A 15000-nucleotide genomic window follows, 5' to 3' on the forward strand; every position below is an offset into this window, starting at 1 on the left:
TATGTGTGTATATATATATATATATATATATATATATATATATTAATCTCCGACAATGGCTTAGCTGGCCGAAACTTCGAAGTGACTGTCAATAACTTTATTGTATAAGAATAATGAATGTATATATGCATATATGTGTGTTTGTGTGTATGTATCTGTGCGTGTGTGCGCGTGAACTCGCGCGCCTGTGTATTTAGTATATGGAAATTAAGTGAATCCATTTGTTTACACATTGGAAGAAGGTTTTCGTTTTCTTCGTGGACTAATTAAGTTTGAAATAAGTCATTTATACAAAGCTAAGAAAATTGAAAGCTTGTGGCTTGCATTCATTCTTCGAGGTATTATTCAGTGCTATATCACTAAATTGGTTTCGTAAATTTAATAATTTTTTTTTTTCTGGCAGATTAATTTGGCACGAATAAATCCAGCACGTGCTTGGAAATCTAAATGAGATATAATTTTTAGACACAACGCTATCAATACAAAAAGTTATGAAAAAAAAAATAAATAAATGAACGGATTTATTGTACATTCAGCCATTACGATTTACATCAGACAGACTGATTATGTAACATAGCACACATTTAGATTGACAACACAAAACAAAAAAGGTTTCTAATATTAACATTATATAAACAGTTGTTGCGGAAAAATTCACAAGAGAATTGACCTCAGTTTATTTGTCTTGATTATGGTAATAGTCTGTAAAGAAATTAAACGTCATGAAACTTGTTTTTATTCTTTCTTCTTGTATCATTTATTTTTTACATAATGGAACACTAATTTGGGAAATAGAGAAACAATTTCGAGAATCTTGTTTGGTGCATAACAAGTGAGCCAGTTCATTAGAAATTTAGTGACCTTTGTGCGTTTTGCGAGATTTGAAACTACGAAGAAAGTGAAAAGAAACTATTACTATGTCACTCGAGTCATACGGTTTACGAGGATTCTTGGTAGTGTATATGCGAGTAATTTGTGTGTCTAAGTTTATGTACATTAAAATATTGAGTGAAAATATACATTGAGGTAGTATTAGCTGTACGATGATGTTAATGCACTTTCCGGCTGTGTGTAGTTTTGTTTCAGACTCAACCGGGTAAAATCAAACATGAAAATGGATGATATCGGTGACTTTGTAAAATATCTGAAGCAGTGGTTCTTATCCTGGTTGTACCCTCTTCGTAGTGGTATGAGCTTACGAGTGTACGGGAAATGACAAAACAAATAAAATAAACATTTTCATAAACAAATAGACTTTGTTACGTTTAAAATATCTATAGGGAGAGTATCATTTTATGAGGGAGCAGAAAGGTAACTGATAACGCGCCAGGATCCAATATATTGATATAATAATACAACTCATGTTTAGAAATTGTCATAAAAATTTGCAATAGAGGGGAAAATATCTGAAAAAAATGACACATGCTAGTTGGAATAATTTAAGGAAATATAAATTATAAACCAAACCACTGTGCAAAGTTAGGTTCAGTTTGATTAAAATATGACGTTTTAGTCATATTTTAAACGTAAAATATGCGAAATGGAAAGAGGCACGGGAGTTATACAAATGGGTGGAATAAGCTGACAAAGAACCATCAAAAGTTAAAGAAAACAGCATAAAAATATATGATATAGAAAACATTGAGAAAAGCAAAGCAGACAAAATAAGGTATATGCTTAATATATTTAAACCGTTAGTCGTCTTTCCTTTCATTTGCTAAATAGTCATGCATGCAAATTCGTATCATGACCAAGTTTTTCTTCTTTGTAAATACACTTAAATCTATTTGACAACAAAACCGGAGTAGAATGTGTTCCATTGCTTTACAGTTGAAATATCTGAACTAGTTGATAAATATCGAAATAATAGTATTGAGAATTTATACATTGACATCTGAATGACACTACGTTTTTTGCATTAAATAGCAAATGCATACAAGTAATTGATGAAATGTAACGTACATTCTCATAACCAGCGAATGAAGCATGTAATTCCTCAAAAGTAATCTGTTCAGATGCTATACATGAAGAAACGAGCAGTTGCATAGACATCACAGGGACGCGTAGCCCGTGAAATTGATATCATTAACGCTCCTATTGAACGCCAATAGGACAGATATGAACAGAAAGAAATTTCTAGAAAGAGCCACGTTCTGAGAAAGATGGACTGGGTCTGATGACTAGCGAGAGGCCTGGGATTTGGACACAAGAGCAAAGTAAATATGAGAAACAATTGGAGCGGGAATGCAGACCCAGCGAGAGGCCTGGTATTTGGACACAAGAGCAAAGTAAATATGAGAAACAATTGGAGCGGGAATGCAGACCCAGCTATTCCCAAGGAGTAGAAACTCTTGTATAATCCGTAGAAGAGAGCGAGAAAGTAGTCAATGAGCTGTGGACAAAAAGACGGAACGTGACAGGAAGTGACCTTATGCAAACTAGTTGGGTGACGATTTTTAGCTTTGAGTGCTTGATCTCTAATTTTAGCATTGGATCCACTTCTTGGAAACATGCATATGCTGGTATACGACAAAATTAATGGGTCACAAATAACATCTGTAACTAACTTCTCCAAATGGCTGAGATTAGACGTAATCCTGTTGATCCGAAAGGAACGGCTACTAAGATACCTGAATTGGTATGAAGAAAACATTACTTTTTTATATTCTAATATGAATTTATCCTAGAATTGAATGAACTAAGCCATGGATATTGTTGCTAAGTAAGAAATATGGTTTTTAAGGGTTTATTCGAATTGTTTAGGAGAAGAGATCAGCTTTCGATCAAATCGATCTTTTCGATCAAATCGATCTTTTCGATCAAATCTAGTCAAATAACTTCTCAAGTAAATGTATTTTATTGATGACGAAAGGTAGAAAAGCAAATATAGCCCGGTTTGAATTCACAATTCTAAGAAATAGAAAAAAATATCTACAGGCATTTTGTCTGTATCGATAACTGCAATTCATCACTTTCACACGCATTAATCGTAAAATGAATATTTAAATGCTTTCCCCCTCATTAACACCTACTAAAATGGTAAATTTTCCACTAATTGACACTTGCACAAGATAAAGAGATCACAAAAAAATTTGAATTAGGTGCAGGCAAGACTGTTTTGATTCGAAAAGTCGCTTCGTAGCCGTATATATCTCGGTTCAATTCTCCTTCAGAAAGCTTCTTCCTCCATACGTCGTGTTTATCGATGTCTTATGGATCGTGTCTGGTATCCAGTAGACAGAAGCTGGGCGGACTGCGTCTCATATATATGTTATTAAAATATGGGGTTCAAAGCTATAACTCTCTAAGACCAGTTTTCTAATATCACAAGGGAACTAAATGTATTATATTTCAAATATCCAAACTGCATATAATATTACTATTGTCTTTCGCAGAGCATGTACCCGGGGAATAAAAACCTTCGAGAAAAGTTACGTATCTTATCAGCTATATCACATCTCACCTTAATCAGAATGAGATAGAGTACATATGCATGGCAGGAAATCAATTTAATACTTGATATAATCTGCATAAATATATATTTAGAACGTTACAGAGAATGTTTTATCGAGCAACACGTTTTTGCACCAAAATAATATTCTAACTTCCAAAATCAGTTCTCATCTTTCTAGACAAATATGGAACAGGCAATGCAGTTCTTGAAATTAATGCATAGTAGATGTATTTTGAAACAAGTATGTATAACGAAGGAAAGATGTACATGGTGCTATTTCTTGAGTCTGTGCGTTTGTTCGCATGTGCGTGTGGCGTGTATATCTATCTATCTATCTATCTATCTATCTATCTATCTATCTATCTATCTATCTATCTATCTATCTATCTATCTGTGTATGTATATGTGTGTGTGAGCGTGTGTGTGTGTTAAATATAATGTGTCAACGAAACCAAAGCTATGTGGGATTTATAGGACATTTATAAAGGTAGTCTTACAGCTGTTTCGAGGATATTAGGGATATCTTTTCATCAGAAACGATATGAGATACTTAACAGGAGGGAAATATATGCATGTGCGTGCGTGTGTGTATGTTTATGTTCTATGTATATATCCTCGTGATCATTTGCGTGCATACGCATGACAGATTGTCAGGGAGATGAAATAATGTTAAGAAACAAAAAAGAATTTTTGATTTCTGTGCATGTATTACATCAGATGTTGATTAATGGACTGTTCCTTGTCCGACCAATTTTACAATAACATTGTAGGTATTTTATATGATATGTAAGTATGAATGTGTATATATTCATTAGATGCCCGAGGATATGCGTATGTGGTTCTGTGAAAATGTGCATGCTGACATGTAAGCACTTATATATCATATGTGTGTATATGTATAATTGCGTATGAGTGTGTCTGTCTCTACATGTACACACACACATACATATACACACACAAAACCACACAGACGTCCATAGAAACACTCATAGAGCCATATATACACGCACATTCATGTATAAGCGTATGTATGTTTCTTTTTATGCGGATTGAGCGTAGAACTGAAATCAAAATTAGAAGGTTGCAAAACGAAGTTTCAATCTAGACGTTTATACTTCAGTGTTCCTGCAGAGCTTTGATATTGATGGCGATCCAGTTTTGTTTTAAAGGCACCCACATAACCCCATGTAGGTCTCTCTGGCGTTTTGGGACAATATTGAAGAGTCAAGGGACCTTGAAAACCAAGGTGTTAATCCTCTATCGTGATAGCGATTTTGGTTCTTTGACATTATGCAAAGGCTTCCTGTTCTGCTGTTGGCGTAACTTTCTGTGCCAAAGTTTGGTACAGCTTCTTTGAGAATTTCCAGATGTATATCACTGCACACACACGCGCACGCGTACACGCACACGCACACATAATAACAATATATTATAAATATATTCTATATATATTGTATATATTTTATATATATATATATATATATGTGTGCGTGTGTATATTATGTATCTACAACATATAATATATTATATAGATACATTATGTATATATATATATTTATATATATGTCTTATATGTCTTAAATGTTATTTATATATATATACATATATATACATACAGATATTTATATTCGTTGTATAGATATATTCTATATATATGTATTAAGTGTAGATGTGTATTTGTGCGCTCGTGTGTGTGTCTGTTTGTTTGTTGCGCGTGTATATGTTAGTGCTTTCCTTGTAGCTGATAGTGATTAGGATAGTTCAAACATCTGAATCTGCGTTGGTCTAGCATCAGTTTCGGAATTCGTTTATTAGGATTTGCTGATGTAACTTTGAACATCTTTCATAACATCCCCACAACAATCTACTTACTGGCATGGAGCCAGTTTCTTTTTCATTTATATTGATATTCGTTTCATCTTGCGTAATTTTATCTGCTTATTTTTCGTAATGTCAATGAAATCACCGACTGAATTATGATTAATAGGGGCTTCAAAGACTTCAGTACAAACAGTGTTTATTGAGAGAAAATCTTTATTTCAGGCTGCAGACCGGGAACTTTGTATTCGGAATGTCACATCAGTTACAGCCAGCAATTTATCGCCGTCACCAGCGTGTTTTATTACATTTAAAACCGTTTTAACACTTACTTTTTGTCTTGTCTTTCTGTTTACAAATAATATGTAATCACGCATTTACAGCCAATGTTAAACCAGGTGCAGCTATAATATTAGCCAACAGAGGTTTCTATCTGGTTGTTCGACATGCTAGCCTAAATAACACAAGTAACGCTAACAATTCTACGCGTAGAAATAATTTCTAAACATGCTGAGTATATTTGTAAAACTCATTTGAAGAGAAATATCTTAAAGAGTACAATATTACCTCAAAAGATATTGGCTTCAATGTGAAAGATGATGATAGTGGAATGAAAGTTACTGAGAGAATGAAGGACATTAACCTCTGTCACAGTTCATCACTTTCGTTGAGTGGTGAAGAATTTGCCCCAAATTGTTTGACGTTTATGGCACGTCATCTCTTTGTACAGCTCAGAGAAGGAAACACCTGTAAATTTTAGACCATGTTAGGTTTATTAAGGGCAAAAATATTCAAACACTCCTCGATTAGTGATTTTGATACATTGATAGATATATTAGTACATTGGTTGACAGATATAGACAAAGAGACACTCATTGTTAAAAATGCAAGACGTTCACCTCACACTCCATATGGGCTTATAGTGACGCATACATAAACTCATGTATACATACACACATGCACATTCACACGTATATGTGTATCTATGTCCCATGATGATAGTATTTTTAAATTGGTAATTAATTTGATCTCGCGGTAGACTGCCTCAAAGCGACCTTTTGGTTTAGAAGCTAGTCTAGTTTTTTAATTCTCAGGTTTCTGTAATGGCAAAGGTTTAAAACGTATGCTGAAATTAGTATACATACTTCACAATTTCCGTACGCGAGAAATTCCGTAAACTAAGGTGGCACTATGCGGGGATGCCTTACATACATACACACATATATACATACAGACAGACAGACATACACACACATACATACACATATATGCGCTGTGTGTGCATGTGTGTACGTCTTTGTATTATTTCTTAAAATTAGAAAGAAAAACATATTTAGTGCGAGGTGTTTAATATTCAACCTTCATAAGAAAGTATTTCATATACTGAACATAGCTGATATAGTTCTGAAATTTTGCACCTATATCAAATGAGAAATTAAATCCTTAATGTGTCGAATGTAATGCCCCGTAATATTTCTTTTTAACACATGGTGTTAGATATGTTATATCTATAATACACCCCGCTGAAATTTGGCAATTGCTGATTCAATCTAGAATTCTACGACACGGGGATAGAAGATTCGTGGTGACTATTTTCTTAGTACTGTCGTATCTATGCATCCTCAATATTAATCATTTCACGTCAGAAACTACTACCATTGCGAAAGATGAGACGGGTATCTATGTCCAATACTTTATCTACGAATATGGCTTCATAACTTCAGATTCCTCTCATTGATGAGATTACAATTCGAGTTTATAGTGTGGTGACAACTTCCATTAATATATAAGATTGATTGAAGTGGTGACATAGTAATGCGTCTTCTTAACCTGGCCCTGTCAAATGAAAGGAGATGAAAAACATTCTTAGATTTTCTATTACATACCATTTATACTATACTTCGACTGAGTTACCACTCCAACTAATTTACTTTCGGTTATTTTCAAGCACGCACATAAGCGCGCGTAACAATACACGCTCAAACAGATACATATATATACAAGTATTTAACACACATCTGGTAAGGTATCTATACACCCCCCACACATACACACACATACACACACATACGTACACACATACATGTATATGTATATACATTATATATATATAAATAAAAGTATATATATATATATATATATATATATATATATATATATATATATATATATATATAAATACACGTATGTCTATATATTATATGTTAAAAGGCAAGTTGTCTGTCTGTGTGTTGTGTGAACCAAATCTACTACTACAATTTTAAACCGAATTTCACCAAATTTGACATGTGTGCTCTCTCTGACTTAGAGCGCTTTTTCTTAAAATTCCGCGCTACCAACATAGATAGACTACCTTCAATTCGCCTAGGATTTCGCTTGAGCCAGCGACAAAAACGTGACACACGCCCAGCTGGAAAAAAATCAATATTTTGTCAACTGCGGAGAGCTCTTATCGACTGCTTGCACAATACTGCCAGCAATATTCATTTGCGAGTTACGATTTGCCTCTGTTTTCACGTGTGCACTCTTTTTCATATAATTATTCGAACTTAAACTAGTCACTACAAAACTCTTACCCAAAATAAAAATCTTTAATTCGGTCTGTTTGATTAAAATGTTTGCCAAAGTAATCGCTTCGGCTTTCAGCAGGCGAGTTATTAACTTTCTTTTAATTCTGTTTCTTTTTCTTTATATCTTTTGTTTCTGATCTTGCCTCTTAACCACCGCTTCTATGTTACTATTTCCATTGTTCTTTTTTTCCTTCTGTAAGTCTTTATATTTGTATATTCCCCTATATTTTTATATACTACTAGACGGCATGAATTTGTTATTTTCTTGAAAATGGAGGCCGTACTTACTGTAATAACATCATCTGGACTTGTCGGTTACGTTCCTATGACATCGTGCGAATATTACTTGTCAATTATGATTATTACGTGACACTTGGCTACTGGAAACAACTGTGAAGATATGACATGACAGTTCAGAAGTTTTCTACGTATATATAAATTAATTCATTCTTTTATTATTATCGGTATCTTGTACTCCATATAAATATATGTATCAAGCATAACTGTGTTTATCTACCTTACTACTTGAATTGTTTTATTTCATCACTAGAAAACAACTTCGCCTTTTAAGCAAATGTATTTTCGTTGCACACTCGAATAATTAGATTAGGGGACTTTGCGACGCCGTTGTTTCTTCAGTTAAAGCTACCTCGATCTAGTGTAATTAAACATGATATCTGGCTCTTCTTTACAGTATTCGGCAAACAAGCTATTTACTTATACGCACTTGTAATTCAATGAATCGTGTGTGCTATGAATACTCACACATCTGAAAAGAAAACATGTTTTCGAATGACGATTTACAGCAGCGATTATAATATATTCACGTTTAAATCTGCGGAAACATGCAAACCCACACACACTCACTCACACAATTATTGGCTACAGAAGCAGTATTAATACCAACAGGCAATCATTATAATCAACTTAAAATGGATGTCTTGTCAAACGTTGAATACCGCGTTAATCGCCTTAAGGGTCCTCTCATACAGACATATGATGCATAAAAGCACAAATATATATCATACATCGTAGCAAACGACAACTGGGGCTTCTAAAGGCGGATAATACAGTATTCGGAGTACAAGACATCCACATTAAATTGGATATATATATATATATATATATATATAAATGTGTGTGTGTGTGTGTGTGTGTGTGTGTGTGTGTGTGTGTGTGTGTGTGTGTGTGTTTGTGTGTGTGTGTGCGTGAGTTGCATCATAGCGGTTCTTCTCTAAATTACTAATATATATATATAGAGTGGCCAAAGGTCGGTTTACAATTATTCAACTATTTCATTCGCATTCATATATTAACAGTTTAGATCTGAATTATATAAGATATGAAGCCATTATTCTATGCTAATTTAGTTAATTTTGTGAAGCTCTCTTTTCAGTTTATAAGTTAGAAATTTAAATGTAATAAAATGTTTTAAATGAAATTTAAAGTACCTACGTGATAACTGTAAACCTACTTTTGGGACATCCTGTATATATATATATATATATATATATATATATATATATATATATATATATATACATGCACACACATGCATGCGCGTTCGTGCGTGTGTGTGTCTGTGACTGTGTGTGTATGTGTATGTGTATGTGTGCTTATGTTTTTTTGTGTGTGCTTCTTATTGCGGGTTTCTCAAATACCTAATATATTCCACTGAATATATTAGATGTTCGTCGTGAACAGTTAAAATCTCTACATCTGTGCATAAGATCAATGATTGAAACATATGGTGACGAAGTCCAAATAGTGACCTAATGGATATGTCTATTTATTTCCCTCTCACCCCTCTTTTTATGTGTTTATTTGTGTCATTTCATTATAATCTATATGTATGCAGTAGTTTATTTTTTAAAAACAGCCTGTAAAATTTTATGAAAATACAACCATAAAATTATCTCTCATGAAATGAAATATTTACATCGCAATGATAATTTATATAAGACAATGCTGCGCAATGAGCATCCAGTAGGTTTCTTCAAAAAGAGTTGAAACAACTGGAAACTAACTTGGGTGAATATTAAGAGTGACTGTGTGGAAAGTAGCTTGCTTACCAACCACATGGTTCTGGGTTCAGTTCCACTGCGTGGTAACTTCGGCAAGTGTCTTCTACTATAGCCTCGGGCCGACCAAAGCCTTGTGAGTGAATTTGGTAGACGGAAACTGAAAGAAGCCCGTCGTATATATGTATGTATATATATGTATGTGTGTGTCTGTGTGTCTGTGTTTGTGCCCCAACATCGCTTGACAACCGATGCTGGTGTGTTTACGTCCCCGTAAATTAGCGGTTCGGCAAAAAAGAGACCGATAGAATAAGTACTAGGCTTACAAAGAATAAGTCCTGGGGTTGATTTCTTCGATTAAAAGGCGGTGCTCCAGCATGGCCGCAGTCAAATGACTGAATCAAGTAAAAGAGTACCTTTCGACAATCCTTGTAAGCAACTATTTAACAATTTCCTTTCACAGTTGGCTTATTATAGTCTCTTCATATCCTTCTATTTCTTCATAACTCTACTGAATGGGACAGCATGGAATTTATTTTTCTTCCATTGTTAATTGTAAACTTAAGTGTGCTTTCTCATTCCCTTGTCCCTTTCTGCGATGTTTTCGTTTTATTTTCTATTTACTAGAACACTTTTTCTTCCTTATTTTCCCTGCTGTATTACCGTTATGTCAAGCTGACATTTCTTGCATATTTGCATTTCTTTTGATCCATATCTATGGCAGCTATTTGCCATTAAGTAAATTCCCCAGCCCCGAAATCGATTTGTATTCATAGACAATGCTATATGCATTAACGCTCAAAGACAACTAGAATCACTGCAGCTGTATTGTGTAATGTGAGCAGATGCTGGGAAAATATAAACTACGGATATACTTCATGCACTATTATGTAACTTTCTGCACTTTTCTCTTTTTCCTTCTCCCTCTCTCTTGTGTTCTATATATATATATATAAAGAAAGAGAGAAAGAGAAAAAGAAAGAGGTAGACAGACAGAGAGAAAGAGGGAGATGGAAGGACGAGACATACTTATCCCAAAATAGGATAGCTTTAGGAAAACATCCAAAGACCCAAATTTTAAAATTTACGCCAGTTTTAACAAACACGCATCCAACCATTTTGTGCTTACTTCAATCTTGGTTGTCACGTATTATTCATACTTCTTTACTTATGTATATACGTACATATACATACATATATATATATATATATATATATATATATATATATATATATATATATATATATAGATAGATATACACGCACACACACACACATATATATATATATATATGTATATATATATATATATATATATATATATATATATATATATATATACATATATATATATATATATATATATATATATATATATATATATATATATATATATATTTATATTTATATATATATATATATATATATACAGATATATATATATATATGTATATATATATATATATATATATATATATATATATATATATATATATATATATATGTATGTATATATACTGATTTTCTTAATACTATTATTTTAAAATGTGTGTGTGTATGGAAAGGTATAATCAATACTTAAAGCTTTCGCATATATATTAGTTATAAAACCAAATATGATATTGAAAAACTAAAATAACATCAGCATCAAAACGTACTGAGAATCATATGTGTGCTCACTCATACATGACAGGATGTAACTATGCAAAAATGTATGGAATGTGTTCGTGAGTGTTCTTGAAGATGAAGTTATAAAGCTGTTTAACTGCACGCATTTGCACACGTGATTCAATGGACCGTATTATTATGTGTGGTGTATCTGAGAAGAAAATGTCATCTCCATCAACGTGCATTTATTTCCCTCAGTTGAAAATGTCAAATAAAGCAACAATTCTATATTGCTGGTTTTTCTTTATTTACTCGATTTTTAGATACCGTTGCATCACTAACGGAAACCTCAACTGGCCGAGTTCATCGCAAGTTGATCTTTTAACTGAATGATCAATTTTTTATATCCCTCCATTACCTCCGGCATCCTATCGTTAACATATATGATTCAGTTTAAGAGATCCAGTTCACTAAGCTATAAATAGTTATGAAGTAAATGCTGTAAACAGTTTGAGCTATGCATAAATGAATAGTTACTGCAGTATTAACATGCATCACTCTGTTAAAATTCTCACCCAAATAACCGTACAGATAAAGTTATTATCAATTTAAATGTTAGAAATAACGTTTAATGGTCAGTTATTCTTAATAACTAGTAGAAAATAGCGGATTAATTACTTACGCGTTGGATAAATTGTCCCTGAGTTATTTCTTCGAACAGCGTTGTAACTACAAATCACGTTAAGATCAATTTCCACTTGTTGGGAGCCGATAAACAAGCACTACTTTCTGGCTGTTGGATTGGTGGAAGTGTAAGAAAGTCGCGCTGGATACCTTGTTACAAGTCTTTGTGTTACGAGTTCAAATCTTCTCATAGGCTACTGAAGCTGTGATCTTAATCCGTCTTTTGTTTAACATCCACCCCCGATTCTTGCGTACTTTTAGCTAAACTTCATTATGCTGCAACATGTATTCAGGCCAGGTCTGCAGTTCGAGGAATGTTTGCGACTCTCTCCACCTCTCTTAACTATCTGGTTGATCATATACAGAGGCCTACAATATTGTTAGATGGGAGGTTCGAAAATATCCTCGATGGGGAGCAGCTTGCTTCGAAAGAAGACAGAGGTGCCTTCTCTCCTAACTAAAAGGTAGAACATAGTGCAATGTCTTAAATCTGTTCAGTGGCGCAATATTGGAGAGCTCTTCTCGGTACATATTTCAGAAAAAAATACTAATTTATAACAGAGGAAATAGATTTATTACCTCATTTAGTCGTTTCTGTGTAAGAAGATTTATTTACAGTATTTTTTACTACCAATTTTTGATAATTACTTTGTTTTACTTATGTAATTTTAAGACGAGTGACAGTTTGAGAACAATAAATCAGCTCCTGGTCATTGTAAGCATCTGGACTCTGAAAAGGAGAGATAATCAATAAATTCGCTACACCGTTATGAAATAAATTAGTTACAGAAATATATTTTGCAGCTTGAACATAAATTATTATATTTGACCGCTATGATGGCATGAAAATTTTCTCCTGCTATTATAAGTTCGTATAGTAATGAAAAAATATTGAAGAGACAAAACGTACAACCTATCCTGAGTTGTTTCCGAAGATTATATTTTGTTAAAAGAATAGTTGGTATTTAATTGATTTTGAAATAATTCAGCAGTGTTGTCAGGTTAAATCATATAAACTTTGATGCTAATCGTTGACCTTATATAAATACCACATCAAATACTGCCACCTATCCCAAAAACTCGAATATCGCTTTAAGAAAAATGCATACTACATCTATGATAATTTGTTGATACTTTTATTCTTTTACTTGTTTTATCCATTGGCCCATGGCCATATTGGAGCGCTGCCTTGGTGTGTTTAGACAAACAATTCACCTCCAATCCTTATTTCATGTCTGATGCATACTTTGTTGTTTTTGATTTGTCTAACTACTATATAACCAGGACGTAAACAACCAGCTCTAGCTTCCCAGCAGCAGGGACCAGCACAAAAATAAATCACACGTATATACATATATTTGTATATGTAAAACGGATTTTCCCATCTACATGAAGGCACTGATCGACTGGGACTGACACTTGCGCAATGTGCTACGAATTTAGGTTGAACCTGAAAGTAGTTTGTTGCGAAGCAAATTTCTTACCTACATATTCATGGTTGAGGATATATCGGAGTAATGTTTTGTTTTGTACAAAAAACGCAAGTAATTCCTACACATTAACGTGGTGTGCCCTCACGCACATATTCGACAATGCGGAGGCCTCGAAAGAGACGTTATAATCTTTTTGCGGAGGGGGTCCAGTCGATTAGATCGATCCCAGTACGCAACTGGTATCTAATTTATCTACTCCGATAGGATGAAAGCCAAGGATGACCGCGGCGGAATTTGAACTCAGAACGTAAAGACAGACGAAATACTTGAAGACGGAGGCTGGTGTTATCCGATGATGGAACCAAGTTACAAGCATTATGTTGGACCATCAAACACCCAGGAACAGCTGTTGGACTCGTAAATCTCCTACTCAACCCTCCTTAATTCCTGATATCCTTTTCATTCTGTGTAACACGGCCTTTTTTTATATGTGTACATATATACATTTTTGTATTAAATGTATCTAATACTTTTTGTATAGAAATTTGCCTAACTTGTTTGTCCATATGTTTACTCCTCTTCCTGCTCAAGTTCAAATCTCTGGAGGACTACGACGTGTATTCTATAGGGAGAATCCCTTTCTCTAATCTATAAACTACACACACACACACACACACACATACACACACACACACACACACACACACACACTCACACACACGGAAACACACACACATATATAAAGATACATACATACATATACATAAATATACACACATACATACACACATACATACACACATACATACATATATACACACATATATGCATACGTACATACATACATACATACATTATCATTGTTGATACTTAAATCACATAGCTCCATGCTATGGTTTCCAACTACTACAGATATTAATATGACCCCTAATTTCTTAGTGGATGACCTCAAGTTTTATGCGAAAAATGATAATGTCAAAAAAAAAAAAACGAAAAAAAACCCCCAGCTTCAATTGAATACAAAATTTTCAGCTGTTATAAGAGCTCCTCCGGAAGCACTCTCTTCCTGATGACCTCATTCCCAACCCTAAAGCAGCTGGACTAACATATCTCAAAGAATACCTGGTTGTTAAATAATCAGTATACTAAAAAAAAAAAGACCAGGCGTGGGCATTTTTCCCGAAAACCTGAAGAAAACAGTAATATAGTCTAGCGGCATTGCCTCTCTGGGACTAGTACCCACTACATCATATCCCTCTTCAAAGGCTATGCCTTTGCAATCTAAGAACAAGAAATTGCTACGAAATACCTAATAAATAAAAGAAAGTGAAGCTCTTGGGCGGCGTCACACACACACGCACACACACACAGACACAGACACACACACACACACACACACACACACGCACACA

At 33.9% G+C, this 15000-nt stretch overlaps 1 protein-coding gene and 1 long non-coding RNA gene across 4 annotated transcripts in view; one reads left to right on the top strand and one right to left on the bottom strand.

Annotated features, from left to right (window-relative positions):
- The window catches only part of LOC106870527 (BAI1-associated protein 3), a 1021331-nt gene that overhangs the window by 26917 nt on the left and 979414 nt on the right, over positions 1-15000 (top strand). The gene's annotated exons all lie outside the window — the stretch shown is intronic.
- Positions 6616-15000, bottom strand: part of LOC106867501 (uncharacterized) — a 32688-nt gene continuing 24303 nt past the window's right edge. The window contains exons 5-7 of the long non-coding RNA XR_016242346.1: positions 12154-12885; positions 8131-8232; positions 6616-7108 (exon numbers count right to left, since the gene is read on the bottom strand). This is a non-coding gene — a long non-coding RNA (uncharacterized LOC106867501). The remainder of the gene's footprint in view (positions 7109-8130; positions 8233-12153; positions 12886-15000) is intronic.

This window comes from Octopus bimaculoides, chromosome 6, assembly GCF_046866305.1.
Source record: "Octopus bimaculoides isolate indiv1 chromosome 6, ASM4686630v1, whole genome shotgun sequence".
NCBI classification, from domain to species: domain Eukaryota; kingdom Metazoa; phylum Mollusca; class Cephalopoda; order Octopoda; family Octopodidae; genus Octopus; species Octopus bimaculoides.